A 12,212-nucleotide genomic window follows, 5' to 3' on the forward strand; every position below is an offset into this window, starting at 1 on the left:
TGATCCCAATTGAACATGAAGGTTTCTCTTAGCTATATATTAAATAGGAAGCTTGGCTGTGGAGATTTTAAAGTAGGGTGAAAGGATAACTCACATAAAACATTTTGTACATAGCATGGCATCTAGTAAGAAAGAACTCTATACTTGAGAGCTGCCATTATGACTATTATTGTTTTCACATGAAATAATGAGGTTTGAAACTATCTGATGTTCAAAAGTTAAGAGATGTGAACATTATTTCTATGCTAGAAAAAAAGAAACTGTAAATCAATTTATATAATTCTTAGATGTTAGCAGGGTTTGTGGAATATTTTTAAAGTTTACCATAAGCTTTTTTTTTTTAATTGGAGTAGAATATATGCCACATATATTCCTAAGTTATAATTTCATTTCAAAGTATACACAATTGTCAGTAATGGGACTTGTCACAAAATAAATCAGAGCCCACTTAAGCATACAAATACATTTCCACAAAACCATTTTTTGCCTTTTAGTACTGCTGTTGAGGAAAGGGACATTCATGAAAGCTAATTTTGTACCCAGTCACAAACTGTTTAAATTAAAGCAACGGAACATGTAAACATATAGACATATTAACATATGGAAGAGTAATATTTCAAAGAGAGTGCAACCTATAATACCTACTTAATCCCTTATTTGACAGACAGGTAAATCCAAGTCCCCATGAGGGTAATGATGTGCCCGCTAGTAAACGGCAAACCCAACTGAAATGCATTTTTCCTGACTCCTAGTCCCAGGTCCCATGTTCCATAAGAAATGTAAATTGAAGCAGATATTCAAGACAACAAAAATAATTGCAATGAGTTGATAACAAGAGAGGACCCAGTAGCCAAAACTAAACCTGAAAATGGTGAAAATACTCCCCCCTAAAATATTTAGGATCGTAATTTCTCTATGTCACAAAATATTCAAAAACTGAAACTACAGAAAAGTAAGTCAAGATAAACCCAAAATAAGTCAGGTTAAATCCTTATATCCCAAAGATAAGAGCCCTGGAATACATTAGCAATATGACTGGCTAATAATTAACAGCAGAACACTACATTGGGCAGTTTTCAGGTGATTATGGCACCTGATAATATATTTTCATAGAAATTGATATGTTTTGGGGAATACCTTGATTGTCTAAAGGTTTGATTTCACCTCATAAAGAATTTTAAATTAATTAACTGGCCTGTAAAATATAGAGGCTGGAGTTGTGCATTCTTACTTGCAGTGAAACTAAAGTTAACTCAATGTTGATTAATCAGAACTCTCAATGAATGATAATTTAACATTGCCAATTGCAAGAGACAAATCAGGAAAACAAGCTCATATTAAAGATTCTTTTTTCTTCAGAAAAGTTTTGTAGATGATACGCAAATATCATTTCATATTCATCCCAATCTTCTATACCATATTGTGAGGTCTGGAACCCTGGGAGTACATCCTATTCTGCTTCATTTTTAAACTTCCCTTTTCTTCATTCAACTCAGCTGTCCCATAAATACAGACAGTCCCTGATATACAATGGTTCAACTTAAGATTTTTCAACTTTGCAGTGGTGCAAAAGCCATAAGCACTCAGTGGAAACAGCATTTTGAGTGCCCGTACAACCATTCTGTTTTTCACTTTCAGAAAAGTATTCAATAAATTACATGAAACATTCACCACTTATTATAAAATAGGCTTTGAGTTAGATTATTTTACCCAATTATAGTCTTAATGTAAGTGTCTGAGCACATTGAAAGTAGGCTAGGCTGAGCTATGATGATTGGTAGATTAGGTGTATTAAATGCATTTTCAGTTTAGGATTTTCAACTTACAATGGGTTTATCAGGGCCTAACCCTGCGATAAGTTGAGGTGCATCAGTAGTACTTAATCTATTCTCTAAAATAATGGATTAACTCTTTTGTGTCCTCCACGGCACCTGGTAAAGTGTATGGTATGTAATAGTGTGTTAGTCAGGGTTCTCCAGAGAAATGGAACCAATATGATATGTAGAAAAATGTATGAAAAGATGTATTATCCTTATACTTGGAGAAAATTGGCCCACACAGTTATGGAGGCTAAGAAGTCCCATCATATGCCCTCTGCAAGCTGGAGAACCAGGAAAGCTCATGGTTCAAGGTCAAAGGCCCAAGACTAGGAGTTCCAATGTCCAAGGTCAGGAGAATGTGGGTGTCCCAGCTCAGAAAGAGAGTAAGAGCAGACTCACTGTTCCTTAACCTTTGTGTTCTATCCAGACCCTCACTAGATAGGACGATCCCTACCCATATTGCTAAGGGTGGATCTTCTTTACTCAGCCTACTGATTTAAATGCTATTCTCTTCCAGAAACATCCTCATACCCCTAAAAATAGTGTTTTACCAGCTAGATGAGTATCCTTTCACCCAGTCAAGTTAACACTTAAAATTAACCGTCACAACTAGGTACTTGATTGACACCTGTTGCTTGATTTTTTTAAAAAATCTCCAGTGTAATACTGTGATTATTCAAGACCCACTCTACCTACATCATAAGAGTTATCGTGCACCATTCAAACATGAGCGCTTTGCTTCAGCTGAACATAATACCACAAAATGTTAGCTCTCAGAAGCACAGAAACTTAGAAGCTAGAAACAATTTTAGGAAACATCTAGAATAAGTTTTGTTTATCAGCTGAAGAAATGGAGGCCTAACTAGGTTTAACAGCCTGGTTATACTGACTGTTTTTCCTGCTTGGGCAAAGCCATTTCTGGACTTCTTCATTCCTCCCAATCATTGATGTTTCGTATCTGTGACAGAAACTCCCAGCTGTCCATCAAAATCCATTCTACTTCTCCGTTGCAATGGAAGGGTCAGCTGTGTGGCTAGCCCTGCATCTCATGTAGTGTGGTGTGGCCTTATTGCTGAGCCACAGCTAGTGGAGTGTGAGAGGAAAGGGTGTGTGCACTTTTAGGAGCGGACTCACACAAGAGTGTTCCCATGCTTCTGTGTACTCTTTTCCCTTCGGCTGACTGGGTTAAATGCCCTGAGGTCACATTGATAGAGACAAAGCAACCTCCAGTCTGAATTCTTTTCTGATTATGGAAAAGGGTCACTCAGCTAACCCCAAACCAAACCTGGACTGCTATATGAGCGATAAGCAAATACATTGTTGTTCAATCATTAAAAACGTTAGGATGAATGTGTTACTGCAGCTTGATATGACCTAACTAATAATAATATTGCATAAAATCTTCTCTATCTCTATATTCTAGCACACTCTGATCTTTGTCTAGTTGAATTGTTTATTTGTGACTATGCTAGGCATTGTAGTAATAGTTTCATGTGCACAACTTTGAGTTTGCCCTATTACATACTTCTTTATGTTTTCCATCATCTAAAAATTATAGATTCTCCATATTTTATACTTTCTTGAACATTTCACAATGCCCAGATGAAGCTGTTATCTTAAAAACTGTCATACATATGCTATTAAACTGCATTGAAAGATAGTTTAGGGAAGTTTACTTACATACCTGTGTTTTGCAAATGATCCATATTAAATAGAGGTGGAGAATTTTTAAGATAAGGAAACAAAAATTCAAGAATCACGGTAATCCTACTTAGTGTACTGAGGCAAGGAAGATGAGTATACATTTTTTTCTATGTTTCTTTTTGTTAGTAATGCACTACATGAATTTCTAATTCAAACGGTACCAAAACGGTATACAGTGGAAGATCTCCCTCCTACTTCTTTCCCATAGCTACCTTGTGCCTTTCTCCAGAGACAGGCCAGAGTGTACATTTCTTATCTAACCTGGCAGAGAGACAAATTAATATGCTTTTTGTTCTTGCTCATAAGTGGGAGCTAAAACCAAAAAAAATTGATAAAAATTTCTGGAAGTAGAGAGGTAGTCTGATAGTTATCAGGCTGGAAAAGGTGTTGGGGGTGGTGAGAGGGGTTGGTTAATGGGCACGTACAGTTACAGAGAAGAAATAAGTTTAAATGTTCTAAAGCGGGATAAGGTGACTATAGTTAATAACAGTGTGTTACATATTTCAGAATAGCTAGAAGAGAGGACTTGAAATGTTCCCAACACAAAGAAATGGTAAATATTTGAGGCGACGAATACCCTAAATACCCTGACTTGATAGTAATATATTCTATCCATGTAGCAAAATATCACACATACCCCGTAAATATGTCAGAAATCAGGTATCGATAAAAAATGTATTTTTTAAATTAGTAGGTTTTTGAAGTATATTATTTTTATTTATTTATTTTGAAACAAAGTCTCACTCTATCACTCAGGCTGGAGTGCAGTGGTACAATCTCGGCTCACTGTAACCTCTGTCTCCCAGGTTCAAGCGATTCTCCTGCCTCAGCCTCCCGAGTAGCTGGGATTACGGGCGTGGGTTTTTGAAGTATTTTAAATGATTGTGAATGTTTCCTTCCGTTGTCTGGGATGCTCAATTTTGTGTGTATTCTGATTAGTTGAAGCATCGTGACGCACTAATTCGTTGTTGTTTCCTTTAAATAAATCACTTCTAAATGTTAAAAAAAAAAAAGAAAATTTTTATTTAAAAATACTACCTATAATCCCATTACTAATAAATTAAATATATTTGTTCCATGTTTTTTTCTCACTTTTATCTATATATATGGATGTGTTTGTGTGTATATATGTGTGTGTATATATCTGTGTAGTTTTGTGTATGTGTATATATGTGTGTGTGAATATATAAATATGAGTTTTTATGGAGTTGCAATCATGTACTACGTGACAACATAATAAATATAGCATTATAGCTGATATACAAAACTTTTGACTGAATAAAAAGACACTAAGAACACTTCCTGAGAAAACCATGTGGAAAATAGTACATGGCTAGGTATGAAGTCATGAATGGAATACCCCCAGGATTATGTGAGCAATGGGATGCCCTCTACCTTCTTTCTTGTTATCCACCCTCAGGCAAAGAGAAGTCCAATATAATTATTCTAGTCCCTGAAACTTAATTTTGCCAAACTTGGTGGGTCAAAACAGAAATTACAAGCTGTGAGCCGTTGTTTATGCCTATAATCCCAGCACTTTGGGAGACCAAGGGAAAAGGATTAATGGAAGCTAGGAGTTCCAGCCCAGCCTGAGCAACACAGTGAGACCTCTACAAAAAATAAAAATAAAAAAAAATAACAAATTAGCTGGGTATGGTGATGCACACCTGTAGTCCTAGCTACTCAGGAGGCAAGATGGGAAGGTCACTTGAACCCAGGAGTTCAAGGCTGCAATGGGTTCTGATTCACCACTGCACTCCAGCCTGAGTGACAGGGCAAGACCCTTTCTCTAAGAAAATTCAAAAAAAAAAAAATTTCAATGACAAATCCATTTTAAGAGGATTAAGCTCAGATCCCACTCCCAGTAGAATCTGAGAAGTCAATTCATTCTCAGAACCCCTGTGACATCCATTGTGGCAAATGGAACCTATCATTATCATAATCCCCCTCCACTCACTTTATAAAGGAACCATGCAAATTACAGCATTATATAAGTGAAAGAACCTTTACAGAGAAAAGAAGCTAATATTTATTGATGCCTATACCCTGGTATGCCACCATACTAGATAATTTACAAGTAAGCACAGACTTTGGAGTTAGTCCAACCTGGATTTATGTCTTGAATCTGCCATTTAATAGCGCTATGAAGTTAAGCCAGTACTCACCCTCTTCGAGTTTCGGTTTACTTATCTGCAAAATGAAGTTACAATACCTGTCTCACAGTGTTGTTTATATCACACAGATTATGAGCAGTAGGGGAGGATAAGAACTTTAAAGTACAATACTCCTAGTATTTTTTTTTTTTTTTGCTACTAATTACTTTCATATTGTATAGACATATCAAGGTCGGTGTAAATAATTAGATGTCATTATTTTTATTCAAAATCTCTCCCTCTAAAATTACCTGATGTGTCATTGCAAATATCTTCATTACTAGGCTCAAATCCATATTTGCAGGTAGACTTCTCACTTGTCTTCAGAGAGATGTCTACTTAAGATGTTTTCTTTCTATCTGTATTTGAAAGAAATTGAAAATTTAGACCTAATGTATTGCACAGAGAAATATCAAAGATTTGAAAAACAAGGGACTTCATATTACAAAGTCCAGATTTCTTTTAAGTAGAAAATAAATATTGCACTAAACAAAAAAGCAAAACAAAAAAACACCAATTTTACTTAGTAGATGCCGCTTAACAAAACAGCCATCACCAAAGGAAAACTTACAGCAAAAAAGAGGTCTGGACGTGGTAGGCATCTGGTCAACAATGTTGCTCTTTACTGTTAATTTTATATCAGCACAATCAATGTTACTCTGCAGGGTCCCAGCAGCTACTTTGTACAGTGTGGCCTTGCCCATTGTGCCTTGACTGTAGCACTGGGAACAAGCATCTGACCCACACTGGGCCAGGCAGAAGCCTTCTCTGTGAATTTAGAGGTAAGACCAACAGACAGTTCATCTTGGAATGTTACACTTAGGAGACATTGGCCATAATGCTTTCCAAAATGTAGTAAGAGAAGCAAGTGAAACAGTCCTGCAAAAAGAGAAAAATAGAAGCAAACAGTCAGAAAGGAGCAGAGAGGAGAAAAGGCAAGTCCTGGAAGTTCTCCAGTCTCTCATTCCGGTTCATTCCTGAAGGCTTGCAATGTCTGCCTTTGGGTCCAGCGAGACAGCTCTATGTATTATTGTAATAAACTTTCCTTAAAAATATTTTTTCTATAGATTACTGTGTTAGTCAGAGTCCCAGCAGAAAACAAAGGTCACTCAAATGGTCTAATACTCTTGTGGGAGAAGTATACATCCTCACTTGTTTGACTTTGGATTTGACCATAGTACATGCTTTGGCCACTTGTATGTAAGTAAACTTGACACTTTCCCTGTCCTGGTAGAAGGTTTACATGCGACTGTAGTGTTTAGGTTCAGCTCTGTCTTGTGTTTTTGCCTATACGACAGAACATCATATGCTTTCAGCCTGGGATCCAGAATGAGAAGACACTTGAACCTGGGCCACAGCCAAATCCATTTTGTGTGTTACAAAATTCTCATGTTTCATGAGAAAAATACTAATACCTATTATTCTAAACTACCAAAATGTTGGAGTTGTTTGTTGCCACAATAACAGGTGAAAAATACAATGAAAGGCCCATAGATTGGCAACAGCTGGAGACCATTACCATTGTTAGACCAAAGAGAAGAGAAGAAGATGTAGTCTGAGAGCCAGTGAGAGCTGGAGCGTGAAAAAAAGGCTTTCTGGCCGGGCATGGTGGCTCATGCCTGTAATCCAAGCACTTTGGAGGCCAAGGTGGGCGGATCACCTGAGATCGGGAGTTCAAGACCAGCCTGACCAACATGGTGAAACCCTGTCTTAAAAAAAAAAAAAAAAGAATAAAATAACAAGAAAAAAAGATTTTCTATCCTGGTAGGAGCTATGATCAAGGAGTATAGCTACTGCTTAAATGAGAGCACCGAAGGAAATGTCCAGTTCTCTCTTTCCTCTTACTCTCAACTTTGACAGTGCCTCCCATTGCCAAGCCCATCCAGAAATTAACCAACGTGATGACCCAGGAGACTGAGTCCACAGGGCTCAGCATCCCAGAACATGAAGCAATAGAGTGGCAGACACACACCACACACTAATCACCAGCCCACATAGCAGAGAATGGATGGAAACTCGGGGAAGAAGGGAAAATGTAGAATAATCCAAAAAACAGTTCAGATTGGCTTATGTTAAATAAATTTATAAAATTAAATAAATTTAATTTGCATGAAGAATTACAGAAACATAACCATTTCAGAAAAATTTCTCAAAATGAGCAGAGAGATCATATGTTACCAGTAAGCTAAAAGTTTCTTTACTTAAATGAGTCTCCCCAATTAGAACAGGAATCACATTTTACTAGAGATTCCATGTTACTTAGCATTGTTTCATGAATTTGATGTGTTACAATAAGTTCTCGATCAGGATAATGATGCTGATACGAGATTTGCATCTCTTTTAGCAACAGTTTGGATAGTTGCACTTCTACTTTCCCAGTCATACAATATAGAAAAATACTTTGCACTATAGTTCTCAAATATTTTAGGTAAGGTAAAACAGAGAGTGTTATTTTGCAAAAGACAATCCTGAGTTGTTGGATTCTACAAGTGATTTATTCTGCTACGTCACAGGAAAACAAATGCCCTTTCCAACTGACTGAGACTCTTTTCATTTGTCAACTATTGATCCCCTCCCACAGCCTCTCTTCTTAGCTCCATGATTCTTCTGGAGGTTAAACCAGGGAAGCCCAGTCCCATTTATTTCTTCCTACTTTATGCTGCGGTATCACCATCGATAACATCAGAGCAGCCAGCCACTCATCTTCAGTTAGTAGCAAAGTGGCAGGCTAGAAGGAAGCTTTTAGAGGTTGCCTAAGCATTTCCGTTCAAGACCCAATAATATAAATTAAGCCTTGGAAGCAACTATGGAATACATATTTTAAATACTTATTTCCTTTAAATTGTATGTGCAGCTATGCCTACAGTGCCATTGTTTGCCATCTTAAATGAAGACTGAGAGGAAAAGTCATAATAGGCATCAGCATATGGTATGTTAAATGGAAGGCCAGCAGCTTACAAGAGGGAGAACGAAGGGAATGGGCCAAATTGAGTGAAGGAAAAATCTGCATCACTCCCAAGTGCCATGCCCTTGATAATTTATTTCCGGGTTCTACTCTTTTAGCTCCTCACTTCCTCCTGAAGAACATTTTGTTACCTGAATACTTGTATTGTTTTTAACTCGTGAATAACTACTTCCGATTTCTGAGCTGTTTTGCAAAGAAGGTCATCTCTTTCCTAAGCTCTTTCAACTAAATTAAACACTGCAAGCAGCAATCCTCCGTAAACATTTAAGAGTACCCAACACCATCCTATATTATAAAAGTAAGAGGTCAACAAAAAGCCTATGTGTCTGTCTAAATAATTGTTGCTGATTCCTTTAGGTTTATCAGTAATTTTGTCATTTGAAGGATATCATCATTTGAATTGTGCTGACTTTCTGTTTAGACTGGAAGCTACACAATTAAAGAAAAAATAAAAGGTTTCCTTTCAGCATCCTTTCCAGTCTGTGAAATATTAGTAGGTTGTTTGCCCCCAGTGGTTCTTTACCAATATTATTAAAGGTAACAGTAGATGGGTCTATATCTGCTTATTTACTTACACTCCATCTTGTCTAAGAAAGTACTTTAAGTGGCTTATAAAAATAGATTTGTAGCCTACATGGATGCTCACTAAGAATGAGTGGCATAATCGATTAGCAGAGTCTGCTGCCAGTGTGGAAGGGGGAGACAGTGCACATGCCATTCTAGTTTAGTACATGTAAAAAATAAAACCAATTTTTTAAGGAAAATGTAAGTGAATAATCATGTAAAACTATAAATGAATAATCGTGTAAATTTATTTGTGGGAGCCATAAAACAAAAGACTGGTATATTTGATAACTAAATTGTTTAATATGATTATGTGAAAGTAAAAATGAATAATCATGTAAATTTATAAAAGATCTTTCCAGCTGAGCATGGTGGCTCACGTCTGTAATCCCAGCACTTTGGGAGGCCGAGGTGGACTGATCTCTAGGTCAGGAGTTTGAGACCAGCTTGACCAACATGGTGAAACCCTGTCTCTACTAAAAATCGAAAAATTAGCCAGCGTAGTGGTGGGCGCCTGTAATCTCAGCACTTTGGGAGACTGAGGCAGGAGAATTGCTTCAACCCAGGAGGTAGAGGTTGCAGGGAACCAAGATCACGCCACTGAACTCCAGCCTGGGCGACAGAGCAAGACTCTGTCTCAAAAAAAAAGGGGGAAGGGGTGTTTCCAGATACATCACTACTAAAGCAGCCATAAAACAAAAGACTGATAAATTTGACAACTAAACTTTTTTAAATATCAGAACTGGCCAAAAACAAAAGATAAACAGAAAAGAAAAACTGGAAAGTGTTTGACAACACTTATTAAATAAAGTGTTAATACCCTTCAAGTCTAAAGACCTCTTCCAGACCAATAACCAAAATATATTCTCCACAATAATATAGACAGAGAGCATTACATCAGCTGCACCTAATAGAAAACCCAACTTAGGATGATTTAAGCTAACAAAGTTTTTGTTTTTTACATGTAAAATAAATCTGGAGGTAAGTTGTCTGGAGTTGTTATGGCAGCATCATGATGTAATCTTGCTGATAGGGACTAGGGTTTTCCTTCTGTGCCATCCTTAGCAGGTGGCTTTTAAGACCTTCTCACTCGACGGTGACAACCTGCAGCAAAAATGAAGTCTTATATCAGGCAGTAGAAAGAGACACAGGGCAAAAGCAAAATTAAATAAGCTGGCGTATCCATGCTCATTTTAAAGGGCTTTCCTCAAAGTTCTTCTTAGCAACTTCCAGTTCTCATTAGCCAGCACTGTGCCATATGGCCAATCCTTGCTGCAAGGTAGGCTGAGAAATTCAGTTCTTCTTGTCATTTAATTTGACAGATGACAGCCCTAAATAAATTGAAGTATTTTCACTAAAAAAGTGGTGGGGGAATGGATATTGGGAAAGTTACAGTTGAGCCACAAGCATGAGCCTGTCATTCAAAGGAAGAAGAAAGGAAAGAAGGAATGGATGGGGAGAGGAAGGGAAGGAGGGAGAAATTTTAGGATGGCGGGAGTAGGAAGGGAGAGAGCTCAAGAGGGAGGATGGAAGGAAGGGTGAGGAAGAAAAGTGGTTAGTAAATATGTGAAAAGTTTTTACCCTCACTATTGTCAAATTAACGCAAATGAAGGTTTGTTTTTCACCTAACAAATTGAAAATTAAAAAAAAATATTGACCAGGTTGAAAGGTATGGAGGAAAGCAAACTTTCTCATAGTCTGCTTTCTCAAAGACAATTTGGCAATATTTTCAAAAACCTTACAGGCTTTGCTTATTACCCATCTACTGCACTGCTAAGAAGCCAGTTATAGATAAGGGTAAAGATTAAGTGATGAGGATACCCACTGGAGCATCAGTATTAACACAGATATATTAGAAACAACTGAAGTTTTCAGATAGGAGAATTGCTGAAAATATCAAGGCACTTCTATGCAACAGAATTTTGCACAGTCGTATAAAATGATGATGTGAAAGAAAATTCTGTTGAGACAAGTCTATCAGAGGTAGGTGAGTAACATTTAACAGAGGTTATTTTTTAATTCACTCCAACACATAAATTAATGAGCACTGGTGTCCTCAAAATTTTATTGCACAAAGGATAGTTGGAATAGTTTGGACTTGATAATCATCCTAAGGCAGAAGAAACTAGACAGCTACCCTTCCCCAAACAAACTGTCCACAAAGAACCCATCAATTGCCCAGCTTTCAGCAAGGCTATTTTCTGATGTATTCTACAAAAGAAAGTGTTTCCAAAATGTATGCCAAGGGAAATAAATAAAGTTATTTTGCAATAAAGCATGATTATTCATTGAGGACATTTACCAAAAATAACAACTGTAGTTAAGAAATAAACGGCAGCCTTTCTTTTTGGCAAAAATCAGGAAGGTGGTGTTTGTTCAGGTCTTCTCTAACTCATTATAATAAAACCCTATCAACTGCAAATACAAAATGGTCTTCCTGTTCACAGTAGTGAGGGACGGAGGGAGATCAAGCTGTTAACTTACTCACAAATAATATAATTATGTAAGAAACAAGTTTCAAAACACATCCTGGTGTTACCCATTTGGAAATTCTTAATTCTTTTATCCCCAAACCTTCTCAGACTGACTCTCATACCGATTCTGTCTGAGTATCAACAACGGAGGTTCCATGCTGAGTGTTAGCACCTTTGTCCAAGGACATGTCAATGAAACAAAAAATAATTATAACTGAATATTATTTTTACTTGGCTTTCTTATAAGATGGTAATGAATGTAGCATGGCATAATAGCTGTGTCTGAAGACCACATGCTACATACAAGATGTTGCCTTGAGATACAACCTTAGTTATAAGATATCTGGCCAGTGTTGATGCAATAATAAATAATGGGTACATAAATTGTGTAAGCAAAGGGCTGTGCTTTTAGCTAGACTGCCAGCTTCCTCAGACTGTGGAACTCTTCTTTGTTGTTTTTGTTTTATTTATTTATTTAGAGACACAGTCTTACTCTGTTGCTCAGGCTGGAATGCAGTGGCAAGAGCTTGGC

This window comes from Aotus nancymaae, unplaced genomic scaffold (genome assembly GCF_030222135.1).
Source record: "Aotus nancymaae isolate 86718 unplaced genomic scaffold, 86718_ANA_hifiasm-v0.15.2.pri h1tg000029l, whole genome shotgun sequence".
Taxonomy (NCBI): Eukaryota; Metazoa; Chordata; class Mammalia; order Primates; family Aotidae; genus Aotus; species Aotus nancymaae.